This window comes from Manacus candei, unplaced genomic scaffold, assembly GCF_025592945.1.
Source record: "Manacus candei isolate 608988 ecotype Guabito, Panama unplaced genomic scaffold, ASM2559294v1 h1tg000050l, whole genome shotgun sequence".
NCBI lineage: Eukaryota > Metazoa > Chordata > Aves > Passeriformes > Pipridae > Manacus > Manacus candei.
The window spans coordinates 31,059,479-31,073,143 of NW_026138098.1; the positions used below are offsets into that span (position 1 = coordinate 31,059,479).

The following is a 13,665-nucleotide window of genomic DNA, read 5'->3' on the forward strand; positions in this document are numbered from 1 at the left end:
GGTTTCCCTCTCACAGTTACCATCCCTCTGCAGCCCCACTTGCTGCTCTCGCCTCGTAGATTTTCTAACAAAGAGGCAAAATGTAAGACACGTTATTAATTTGAATCATTTTTGCTGAAAGCTCCACTGCACTACTGAGAGTGCAAACTAAAAGCCCTCTTTCTGCTCCCCGTGAAAGATATAATTCATACTTGGGAGCTTTTAAAATCGTTTGTTTAACACTGCAGTACTGGAAAGCAGAAACTGTGTATTTAGCTCAATACTGGAATCCCTTGTGCAACAGAAGCCAGAAAAGCTAGTTAAGCCACTCTATTGTATCATCTACACCCCGCTTCAGGACTAAGGAGTGCAGAACTCCAGAAATCAGGATGAAATCTGGGCTAGTACTAATATTACTGAATTGACCAATAGAGACGTATACAAAAACCACACGAAGTTTTCTGTTAGGTCAGTTACCTCCAGACTGACTTTTAGTATCCTCTGTGGGAACAGTGTATAAAGTACAGAGTATGTTTTAAAACTGCTTTGATGTTTCTTATAGAGATTATAAATTTTATTTGAATTTACACTTGGGCAACCAAAGAGAAATTTCTTCTTGATCAAAACTGTTACTGTGTTGCTCTAGTTTTGTGTTAATTTACTGCCAACATGCTTAAATTGAGATACACCACTGAAAAATGCAAATCAAGTCCATGTAACATACTATCAAAGGTCCCAACTTCCTAGCTGATTTAATTTTAAAAAGTCCTTTTTTTAACTTTAAACACAAGAAGATATTCTTCTAAGAGTTATGACCTTTCTAAGAAGGTATTTTTCCTCAATTGCTAAGATCTAAGTTTTCCTTACTGCAAAGCCAAACCTCTTCCTTTATGAAGTGCTGGTGCTGGCCACCTGATATCCTTGGGGACGGGAGGGGATAATGGGGGAGAAGACTACTTTAAAATAACCCTACCCAGGAAAACAAAAGTCCATTCCACAATATGGATCACTCGCTGGGGAAATACCTGTGTAAATAAATGGGCTGTGCAGCGTGCCTTGTTGAAGCAAAAAAAATCAAACTCCTCATGCTCAGAGGAAAATTAATTCAAGTCAAGGACCTACTACTGATAATCCCCTGCCAACAGCCACCCAGCCATATCATGCCTTGAGTGCTGCTGGTTCACAGCCCTTCCGCTGGTGTTAAGGTCAAATCTAGTAGAAAAGGAAACTGGGAACAGACGGATTCAAGAGATTGTTTAAACAAGATATTCCTCTGTGGGAGTGCTTAATGTCAAAGAAATGACCTGGGGGAACTGGTATATCTGATTGATCATGGAGATCTTAACAGGGCAGATGTCACAAACTTGGAAAGATGATCAGTGGGATGTTCCCATGATACTGTGCTCTGGAAGGATGCAGTGAGCTTTGCTGATAGCTAGTAGTTCTGCATATTAAAGACACTTTGGAGCTGACTTGCTTACAAAAGAAGTTTAATCAATGAACAATCCAGACTTCAGTGAAAGTCCCAAACTCAAATAGGAAGAAGATATATAGCATTGACTCAGCCTCCCTCACTGGTGGGACCATGGTGGCAGCACAACAGCCTGAGTAGAGGGAGGAAGTAAATACTCATGGATGACTTTTATTTGGTCTAGAAGAGGCAAATATTGCATCCAGACTTGGCAGAGTATGTTTTTAGATGTCTCTGGCTAATTTGTGGAGCAGCTTGTTCAGGAGCCCACGAGGTCAGCGCTTGACTTGACTCCTCCGTGGTTTATGGGATACGATGTAGAGACTAACAGCTGAAGAGCTTCCCTGAAAGGGGGATCTTAATGTGCTTAGATTTGGCAGGAGTAAGACAAACCAGAGTTCTCTACCATTGCTCTGCTCAGCTTGAAAAAGGAAAACTAGATGCAGATCAGCAGGCTTATTGAAAGTAAGACAGATGGAACACCTAACTCTTTGCAGGGAGTATGGATGTTGCTTCCGTAAATCACATGGGAAGTACAGAGAAAATAACTGTGTATCAAGAGAAACTTGAGAAAGGGTGAGAAGAAACCAGCATTGGCAGGATTAGTGAGATTGCAGGAGCAAGAAAGCATCCTTCAGAAAGTTGAAATGCTGTCCAGATGAAGAAAACTGAAAAGATGATAAACTCTGACATGTACAAACATGATAAGGCTGGCTGAAGGAGTGTGAGGGACAATTGGCAAAAAACATAATAGCTAAAATGTCTGTTATCTGTTCAAACACATCATGAACAGGAAGTCTGCCAGGGAATTATTCGGTGAGGGGATGGTCAGGTGGCGCAGAAGCCCTCAGGGGGTGGCACAGCTGTGCAGGAGGAACAGATGAACTCTTTGGAGTCCCAGCATGAGTACAGGTGTACACTGTAGAATGGGACAGCACTGACTCCTGCACAAAACCTTATAGAGTTAATTTTTTTATTTGGTGACATTATATGTATGGGTGTTCCACCAATTCTTTTCTTTTCATAGTTTCTGCTATTTGCAGCTTGCAGTTGTCAGACTAATTGATCACAGGCTAGGGAGAATTACTTTGTTTACCTTGTTCTTGTACTCTTTCCCTGAGGATGGAGTTAGGTCTACTGTTGGATACAGGCAGTGGAACAGATGGACCTTTGCTCTGACCCAGAATGGTTACAATAATAGAGACTTTCTGGTCTCAGAAATTGTCCTGGAATGGGAGCAAGACAGTTTGTGTGTATGAGAGGTTGTAGTGTTGGTTGGATCCAAGCTGAAAGCAAGGCTTGTGTCTGTATAGAGTGCTCTGCTAATGATATACCCTCTCCTCTGTTTTTTGGGTTTGTTTGTTTGTTTGTTTGTTTTTTTGCCTGCAAACTGTGTCTGTGTGGATGCTGAAAACTGTCTGTGTCTGAGTTTTGGTGATTATGTGCTGTGGGGTTTTTGGGGAGTTTGGTTTTGTTTTAAGGGAGAGCTCTGAGCAAAAGAAATTGTCTCAGAATTTACTTCTATTGTTTACAAACTGGGATGGTTTTGGTAGTGAAATTTGAGGGTAGTGGCTGTTTGCCCTCTTCAGTTCAAGACACTTTGACGATTTGATTTACAGTATTCATAAAGAAATAATTATAGGGTATTAAGCTGGAAGAGACTGGAGATGAGAATGGGTCATAAATTTGCTGTGAGTCAGTGTCCTAGTTAGGACAGCTGAGACCAGTTCATCATGGTATGGGTGTAACCCAAAACTGTGTATTCTATAGCCTTCCATGCCATTTCTCAGAAATTGTTAGCAGTAGAGGCCTGCGAGATAGGAAGATGTTCCTGTCCTCATACCCTTTTATGGAATTCCCCGCTCTGAGGGAAGGACTGAGCATTCCTGCCTGAACTGGAGAATATACAAACTTGGAGTTTTGGAACCTTTTTACCACTCGTGGGATCCAGAGGAAGACTGCAGCTCACCGCTCTCAATCAGACTGAGACCACCACCCTCAACTGGACTGCAATCACCACTCTTGACCAGACTGCAACAGCACTCTCACCAACAGGTTTTCCCCTCACTTTTTCCTTTGGACTCAGGGGCTCAGGGGGCCCAATGAACACCACTCTGTTCATGCCCCAAGGTGCTGGGTTATATATTTGGCTTTTGTGGGTTAAACCCAATTGTTTGTCTGTATAACTGTACTTATTGTATTATTTTATTAAATTGTTATTCTGATTTATAATCTCTCTTTTGAGTTGAGTTCATTTTCCCTGCTGGTTTACCTTTAAACCAGCTCAGTCAGCAATGTTGTTCTGGTTGTTCTGCTCTGACAGAGACACTGGGATGTATAAACATATGCGTAACGTGCTGGATTTCAGACCTCAGTCAAATTACACTAATTCAGGTGATGCTTTTCCAAGAGCGAGCTGACAGGATAGCAAGGGGGTTCTGTGATTCAGTCTAGAGAAAAGAAAACTTGAGAGATGGAAGTGGCCAAGTGTTGCCAAGAGGCCAGGGATAGCCTCATTTTTCCAGTCCCAAAGTAGAGGGAAGGAAGTAAAAGGCTTAAAAAAAAAAATAAAAAAAATTGCAAGTAGGTGTCTGAAGACACCTCTTGCTAGTGAGGCACTGCAATAGATTGTATAGAGAGATGTCCATTGTCACAGGCTTTTAAGCACAGATTAGGGAAACATCTGTCAGGGATGACAGCAGTTTAGTTGATCAGTGTGGGGCAGAGGGCTGACTGGATGATCTCTGGAGTTTTCCCCAAGTCTCACCTCCTAGGGCTCTAAGTTTATTTCTTTATTATCCAATAAAGACTCCTTGAGTCTCTAAGGAAGTTTCTTCCTTAAATTAAATCTGTTTAATTTTACTTCCATTGGGTTCTTAAAGAGGAGGAAATTGTTCTGCTTTCTCAATGCTTGACTGCAAACTGTGAATAATTCTGACAGCCTTACAGAGAGATCACAAGAGGCAGTTAACATACATGTTGACACAAATGGGAATGATTCAGTTGCACATGTGAAACAAAAAAACTTACCCAATTCTGGCATACATGAAAGCCTAACTGTTGCCCATCAAATACAAGAGAGGAAAGCCAAATCTTTCAAAACATGATATGTGAAAGCAGGTACCAGCTAAGCTCAGTAAGGGTATGAAGGAAATGAATAAAGGAGTGAAGAAACAGAGTATAAAAAGATTAGCTCTCCAGTAAAAATCCAATATGATTGCAGAAGCATTAAAATCCCTGCAGGAGATTTACTGAGGACTCTGCCCTGGATTAGAATTTGATATAAAATAACTTAACTAAAGTCGTACAATTTCTGTGCCATTTGTAGCTGAGTTAATAGCATATGTTCCTGGAGGATTACAGTCAATGATTAAGGAAATTAGGTTTTGTTTGAATTTAATTTAGTTGTATAAAGCTGCTACAATAATTTACAGCTTTGATATTTAATATTTAATAACCCTGATCTTAAAAGAATCCAAGATATAGCAATGTCATTACATATTGAAATATTATCCCCATAAGTCATTTATATTTGCTAGTTGAGAAGAATGTTCATCAACTAAATGGGCTAAACAGGAGCTACTTGATAAAAACCAATGCGGTTTTACAGGTGGTGGTAGTGAAATCTTTCTGTATCTGTTATCCAGTAAATCATAATTCACTTAAAAAGAACTTTTCAGTCTCAGTTTCAGTCATCAAAGGAATACACCCTTGATAGTTTTCTTTCATCTAATTTCCTAGCTTTTGGCTTAATGAACATTACAAATCTTGTCTGTTCTTTCTTATAACCCTGCTTCTGCTGCTCTCTTCCTTCATTTAAAAAAAAAAAAAAGAATTAAAATGCTCAGTGTCCAATTAAGCAGAGCACCATGTCTTTGTTCAGAGGAAAGGAGGCAGGTAAAAACACCCTCATCTGAAAATAAAGCCCCCAGTATTTTCAGGCACCTTTCTATTTGCCACTAAGATGTGATCTAAGTGCCCCCCTGTACCGACACCACCAGCTGCAGAATCAGGTCTCAAAATACACTTATTATCCAAAGTGCAAATATGCACCCCATGAAGGAAGAAGCAAAAGGCTTCCAGTGGCCAGCCTGCTCTTGTTCTCTCTTGCATCTCTATAACCTGGATGTAATTTCCACTCAATGCTTCCCTTCTTGTGCCTGTAGTCATTTCTCTCCTCTATAGCTTTTCCTTGGAAGATAGGACCCATCAAATGGGCTATTTTGGATAGCTGGCACTGCCTTCCAAGACACAGATCTGATAGAGGAAAGTGAACTTAGCCCAAATTCCAGTTCCTGTTTTAATGCATTGTGAGTCTAGGTTTTTAGAAAGGAAGGTGAAAGCACTGACTGCCTGACCCTGCAGTTATGAGTGGATGTGGGTCTGCAATGGGCACCAGGGCCCTGACCAGAGTAGTAGGTGGTGTGAGCTGGCAGAGCTGACATCAAAGCTTCTGCAGCCCCAAAATCTGGCACAGAGGGGTGTGTTTTCCCCTCTGATTAAAACTGGGGGAAAGCACACAAGCGCTTTATAGCTCTCTACAGTTATACGACTTTTCTGTTGGTTTTGTAGTTCAGAAAAAAAGCCCTCCGGAAGGACCACGTTTTTCTTTAAGAACTAGAAAGAAAGAAAAGTTTTTCAGGTATTTTAGTAGGATTTTTAATTCCTCCTCCAGCCAGGGCTCTATTTCTGAGAACACACAGGAGTTCTGCAGCACTGAATATTTCGAAGAAGAAGAAAAGCAGCCTTGTTCTGCAGGTGCTATTTCAACCATGACTGAAGCAGGAGAACTGAAGTTACTGGGGAAAACTATAGCATTTGTCATTAGGAAAGAGCAAAATTTTCTATTTTTGGCTTGGAATCCTTTAAATGGTCTTTCTAGTCATTCTCTCTCCTATTCTCCAATGTAAGGATGATGCAATGACCTGACAGGAAAAACATGATTCAGTTTTGGGGCACAATGAAATGGTGACTGGGCATGGGTTCCTGGTGCAGCTATTGCCAGTGAAAAGGCCAGCTCCTCTCACAGAGGGAGCACTGGGCACACAGGCAAAATATCTCAAGCTTCAGATGACAGTTGTCAAGATAAGCTTGTAAGTTTAAAGCTAATGGCACTGGCTTTGTTTACCCTCTGAATACCTCTGCATAGTCTTACAATTAAGTTCTTCCTCCATGCTCTGAACTCATTGGGATTCTTGTGGAAGTATTTATTATGGCACCAGGTCCAAGCTAATGAGTCTGAGATCAAGGTAATTCAATCAGTGTCTCACTACAACTTGATTTCTTTGGGCATGGTGTCTTGGTAATTACAATCATATGCCTCTGATAAACTCAAAGCATAAGGAAGAGAGATGGTAAAATGTTGACTATATAAAGAAAATCCCCAAACATGTAATGTTTGTACTGGGCACATGAGAAGTCTGACAAAGCCAGGATGTAACTCACTGGAGGAGTCATGGAAGGACAGTGGCTTCTGGGCTCATCTGTGCTTGATAAATAGGGTCTTTCTTGATTTTTATTTTTTTTAATTATTATTTTTTATTTTCCATGATATACAGGTTGTGTGTAGGCCTTTGCCATCATCAGTCAGAACAGTTAAACAACCACACTTGGCTATGGTCCTAGCAAGCCACTTTCCTCCCTGGTGATACTGGGGTCTAGTTATAATCTACATGTATTTTTTTACATATATTTTTATTTTTTTTCAGGCCCCTGACATGTGTTCAGAATTTAATAAACAAAATAGTCATGAAGCTGCGTGCAAAACTCCACAATATTTTTTACAAGCTAATTTGTTAAGCTGGTTTTTTAATCTCTGTGCTGGAAAAGACTGAAAGAAAGGACTGTGCCACAAAATACAGGTTAGCAGATTGGGAAATTGTTTTATGAATGCAGACAAGGGGAGGAGGAGCTTTGGAAGGAAACAACTTTCCCCTCCACAAAAAAACCCTGCTAATCGTATTCATCATTGCTGCAGTAGAAATATAATGACCTGGGTCTTTGTCCTAGAGCAAGGCTTCCATAAACCTGTCAAGATGCTTAATGATATTCTGTTGCATTGGACTGCCACAGACCTGCTAAGTAAAAAAATATAGTATGATTAGCAATACTCCTTTTGAACTGCAGTACTGCACTGACTTTCCCATCCTCTTGCTATCAGTGAAAACTTCCTAAAGACAAAAATTTCCACATCTTTGTTGGCTGCAAAATATATTCAGTTTTACAAAAAAGCTTCTTCCCAAAGGCTGCGGTTTCTGAACAAACCATCTGCTCAATCATTTTCTTTCCTGGCAAAAACAGAGGCTGAGTGCCAGAATTTTTTTTTTCCTGTGATGTTTACCCATAAGTTATTAATACCTATCTGACACTCACAGAGGTCTTCAAACTTTTTTGTTGAGTAAAACAATATCGCTGAGTTGTCTGACAATATCTAAAAATGAGTTTGCATTGTTTCTGATCACTCACACTGTATGCCTCGCAATGCCAGTTTGTTTCTAAATAATGTCAACTGTTGCCTTCTCTTTAGGGCTTTATCCCACTGTCTTATGTTTCCCTCATCCTTTATTTGAGACATCTGTCTGTGCTGGTCCTGGTATGCATAATGACTTGAGAGACTTGAACAAAGAGAGCTTATATGGTGTAATAGTCACGCACAAATATCTTCTGGAGTTTAGACTCAGCGATGTCACAGTATGTTCCTGATGGCCTTTAAACTACCTTGAAGTCAAATGTCAATTCTGATACTGCTGATGGGAAAAGTCACACATGGAAAAGCCAATTGAAAAAGAGAAACAAAACAGCTGCCACACGGAAAAACCAACTAATGATCCCAGCAAATGGCTACTAGTTCTTGTGGATTTGCTGAGCCTGAAAAACTGTGTTTGAAATAGCAAAATCTTCCTTGACAGGAGAATCTTCAGCATCTGGCAAGAAATAATAAGGAAAGGTTTTAGACTGAGTTTTGTAACTAGCAGCTGACTTTTCCATGTTTACTATATACTAGGTAACAGTATTACAAGGTTCAAATGAGAAGTCAAAAGGGTGGGTCTGTGGTCATAGGTCTGGTGTGTGTTTAGGGCAGCTTTAGCCTCAGACACCTTCAGAGAAAAGTTTAGGAGTACCTCAGAGTGTTTGCCATGCTGAATGACAGCCATGGGACAAAACCAATAAAGTCTCATTGGGCTTTAATATCTTGGAGTTTTTTGTTATATTGCTTTGGTTTTGTTTCTTTTTAAGAGCAAAAATAACTATTTCATCCAAGAGATTCCATCGGAGTATTTCAGTTATGCCAGCTTCTGCAAACAGTTTCAATGGGGGAAAGTAGTCCTATTGCTCTTGGAAACATCTTGGCTGATTAGTACTTTCCAGTACCTCAACTGACTAGAAGCTGTGAGTCCCTGTTCTGGAAGTTTGATTGGGATCTACTCATCTAGGGTTATAAGTTTAGCTTTGTAGGAATCAAAATGTATCCAAATGCATTATATTTTTAGAAATCCTATTTGGAAATCCTACTAACTGATTCTTTTTGTCTGTAACTGAATCAGAAAACAAGGGCTCTTCTAGAAGAGGATTTGTAAGATGCTGTCAGTTCTCTACTTTAAAGTCCGTTTTGTGTCTCAAGGACAGACAAGACTGTTTTGATGTGCTTGTTGGAAGATTTGAGGAGAGAGATATCTTGTTCACAGAAGGAACTTTTTTTATTATTTTGACTGCACCAAGTAAAGAGTTTCATGCCAAAGAGAGAGCTGCTGTATTCAGAAGGGCTAAAAAAAAAATGAGCCACAATTACAGTTACCTCAGAAGAACCTTGTGTTCCTAATTGCAGCCAGTCTGTGTGCTTTGAGTTTTGTGGGTTTGTTTTGGGTATATGAGAGGGTGTCTTTAGGGCATGTGTTTGTTTTGTGGGGGTAGGAACCAGAGAAAGAGAGGTGAGCAAGCATGATCAAGCTGATCATGATGGACTGATCAAGCTGTCCAGAATACCTTTATTGCACAGAGGTAGTATAAATCATATGGTAAGGTACATTATTTGAAATGCAGCCCAAAATGCCCAGCAAGTCAGGATCCTGATTTACAGCATGCTGAGCTGAAGATATTTTGTCAATTCTTTTATTTCTGTGGTGGGTCAGGAAACATTTAGTACTTTTCTCGAGCATATTTTGAAATCTAAGTCTTTTCTTAAAGTGTGTCTAATATTGGCAGGAGAGAACTTTGCAAGTTTGAAATTCAGAAAACCTGTATTCTTTGAATTCACGTTGCCTCTGAGACCCTAAATTGCCACAGCTTTTGTAGGAGTCACACAGGTAACACTTCCCCAGCTGGAGCAGATACAGGAGTTCTGAGCCAAGTGACAACTGGGGCTACAGAACTGGAAACTGCCCTCATGTGCCAAACCTGAAGCGCCAGTAATAGAGTGAATGGCATGTGAGAATATGATTTATAAATTGTAATTTGGCATACTTGTAATACGTGTAAATCTTGTCTCCATTCTGAGATACTGATGCTGCAATATAGAGGGATGGTACAGTAGTTTTCGACTACTCCAGTTTCTGCATAAACATTGGATATATATTTAACTGATTAACCAATCTTTATGGCTTGACAGATGGTTTTTTCTCTCTTAACCATCTTATGCATGGCAATAATTAGCTACAAGCCTGTGAGCTGTCATGCACAAATGAAATGGATACTTTCCAAATACGCATTTCTGGAATGGGAAGGTTCTACCAAAAAGAGACAGTTTTTTTTATTAGTCATTGTTGTGATTATTTATTATTTATGAGCTTGTTTATTACAATGATAGGACAATATGAGGAGGACTATAGAGCTTCTTCTCATTTATGATTCTCTTTTTGTCTTTGTATGTTAACAGCTTTCTTGCGACACTGTTTTCTTCTACACAGTATGTTTAAGGAAACCATCCCAAACTGCTTAACTGTAGATCACCCATTCAAAAAACTGAAGGGTAATGGGATTGGGATTGGAAATAAGATGCAAACTTGAATAAACTTCCTGGGTGTGGCTACAGACTGAGAAACCAGAGGAGAAAGTTGTACTGGATGTAGAAATTAGGTAGTGTGTAATGAGAGGTCAGCTGTAGGTGAATTAGGATCACCCAAACAGGCACAAATTGAGTTCACTGAAAGAGACATCTGTAAAGGAAGAAGTGAGCCTGGACAATGAGAGCTAGACTCTGAAATCATAGAATCATAGAATGGTTTGGGTTGGAAGAGACCTTAAAGATCATCTGGTTACATCCCCACATGCACACAGGCAGGGACACCTTCTACTACACCAGGTTGTTCCAAGCCCCACCCAACCTGGCTTTGAACACTTCCAGGGCTGGGGCAGCCACAGCTTCCTTGGGCAACCTGTGCCAGGGCCTTACCACCCTCACAGGAAAGAAGTTCTTTTTAATATCTAATCTAAATCTACCCTCCTTCTGTATCAAGCCATTCCCCCTTGTCCTCTCACTGCATGTCCTTGTTAGAAAGTTCCTCTCCAGCCTTCTTCATAAAATGACTCATCTGCTGTTGCTACAAGTTCAAGAATCTTCCAGTGTGGTGGCTGGATATGCATTCTTGAACTTGTAATAACAGTCAGTTCATGAGCCTAACACGGAACCAGAAAGGCAAGATGTGGCTGAGATTTCAGATAAGGTGGAATTGAAGCTGTATTGGAGATGTTGAAGGGCAGATTTACAAATGCAGCAGGGGGTGAGAGAGGGCAGCATTGTTTGGCGTGATGTCAATAGTAAAGCATGAGTTAATCCAGCTAGTAATAAATACAGCACATTGTGCAGTATCCTAAGGGGATATAGCACATACTCTGGAGGATGTGGATGAACTGTCCACCCAGTCTTGGCAAGCTCCACAGTTTTGAAGTCCTACACACCAAGGTTACAAAACTGAACATTTAATAAACGAGGCATTTGGGAACTGAAACCAGAGCTGCATTATGCTGTAGATAAATATGTTTACAATCAGGGTTGAGTAAAATAAAGAGTTGGTTTCCTGTAATCTGGAGTCACTGGCTCTTCATTTTGTATTTCGAGGCAGTTGCCCAAAGGAAATAGAGAAGATTGCTGATTCAGTGGTAGCAGAGATAGCAGAGATGTTTTACAAACTCAGCTGAGCTAGAAGGATTGGTGTTTAGTGGTGGGTTTTTTTTTTTGGTTGGTTGGTTGTTTTTCGTTAGCAACTGTACTGCAAATTGATGCAGACTCTCAAACTCATGCTTTTCCAGCTTCCTTCTCAGTAATATGAATAGATTTTTTAGTACCAGCTTAAAAAAAAAAGATGTTTCTTTCAATAGTGCACCCGATTTCTTCAATCTGTCAGTACCAAAAGTTAGTGAGAGGGGAAGGTTATGCCCACACTTACTCTTGATGCCTTTTACCTCTTAATTTGCAGGAATACTGCACTCGAAAAACAGGACTTCCTTTGTTTTAAGAACAAGATATTTAGTCATGTATGAGTAACAATACTGTTACATGAGTAACAATACTGTTACTCATGTATTGTACAGTAATATAACTTGCAAGAGGAGAAATGTGACAGTAAAGTATATTAAGGGACACTTCATGGATTATGGAAAATATCCATAAGTCAAAGTAATTATCCCTGAAAAACTGGCAACTGCTATTGCTATAAATACAGCTGCACCAAAGATGTTAAAAAAGATGTCTCCATGGAGGTATTTAAAGGTATTTTAATACTTCTGTCACTACAGTAACTATCACCATCCATAGGTACAACTGTAAAATGTTCATGTGTGAGAAAATAGCTAAATAAAAATTATCAAATAATAACACAAAAAACCCTTACCTTTGTTTCACAAGGTATTTATTGTATAAAACATCCTTTAAAATATAGGATCTGTGTCCCTGACAAACTTGCAGGGACTTAAATTGGTGACTGAGTGGATTGATTCCACTTCCTGCACTAGCCTCCAAGAGCAAGGTTTTAATGGAGTTTTGATCTCTCTTGGATTTGCACGTCAGCAGCTGTGAGCCCTTGCAGCAGGGTAGGCAGAGCTGGTCTGTGAGTGTTGCTCAGGGACCTGTTCAAGGCACAATGTGCACATGAGCAAAGCTGCCAGCACGGGGAAGTCAGCTGTGCTCTGAAACTTGGGCAGATAAACCACTGCTGTGCTGTGACAGTGGGTACTGGATTAAAAGTGGTTTGTTGCATTGTTGTGTGCTGGTCTGATACCACTAAGGAAGGAAGCTAAAGGTCAGACTGAAAATATGTTGATGAATCAAAACAATCTTCTGGCTTATGAGGAGATGTGGACCAGGAAATCCCTGCAGCTATCTGGAGAAAAAGGTGAAAAGGCACCTGGACTTAGCTTTTCTCTTTGCCATGGATGATGCTGTATCACCCCAGGTTTTCAAGGACAGTCTTGTAAGCCAATGTTACATGTAACAAAGTGATTAGTCACAGGTTGAGCTTGCATTGCTAAACCAGAGACCAGTTTTCAAACATTTCCTTAAATAAAATACTGCTGGTCAAGTTTGAGATAATGTAACTGAAGGCTTATACTGCACTCCTAGAAAAATCTGGATTTGGGCCAGGAAGTAAAACTCAACATGCTTTAGTAAAGCTGTTGGAGTGATCGTGTTGGGAAGGAATCATCCTGGACTTTGACAAGCACTCTCCAAGCTTAACCAGTTCCACTAGTCTGAGGTGGTCTTGGTGGATACTGGTGAGAGGCTACACTTCCAACTACAGCAAATTCTTTCCATTCCAATCCTTGTCCAGCTGTTTACCTGCAGAGGACTGGACTGGGTGACACTATGAAGGCAACACACATGTGCTGCTTGTCTTTTCCTACATATGACCAAACATGCTGTCCCAATACCACACCATGCTGCTGCACCATGGCACAGTTAGCTTATGGTTGGACAAGAGGAGTGGGAAAAACTAAACCAGAGCAAGGAGGCAGCGACTCGAGTTACATGGCAAGAGCATTTGTAGATACCACGTGATAAGACCCTTTCCAAGGGGAGCTCAGCAGTACCTCACCATAAAGCCTCGTGAGTCTCAAAAGCTCTGAAGAGCACAGGAGTCTCCTCACCACCAGGAGCTTCTCAAGCACATCAAACCTATCTTCAGTGACTTACTACTTGGCACTGAATCAAGCTCAGCTCTTCAGTCCTTCCATTCAGAGACCCATGGCTTAGGCTCAGGCCTGCTGAAAGGCAGCTCTGTGGT

At 40.5% G+C, this 13,665-nt stretch overlaps 1 protein-coding gene across 3 annotated transcripts in view; it reads left to right on the forward strand.

The window, feature by feature from the left end:
* CABCOCO1 (ciliary associated calcium binding coiled-coil 1) overlaps nt 1-13,665 on the forward strand; it is a 228,659-nt gene that overhangs the window by 120,604 nt on the left and 94,390 nt on the right. The window lies entirely within an intron of this gene.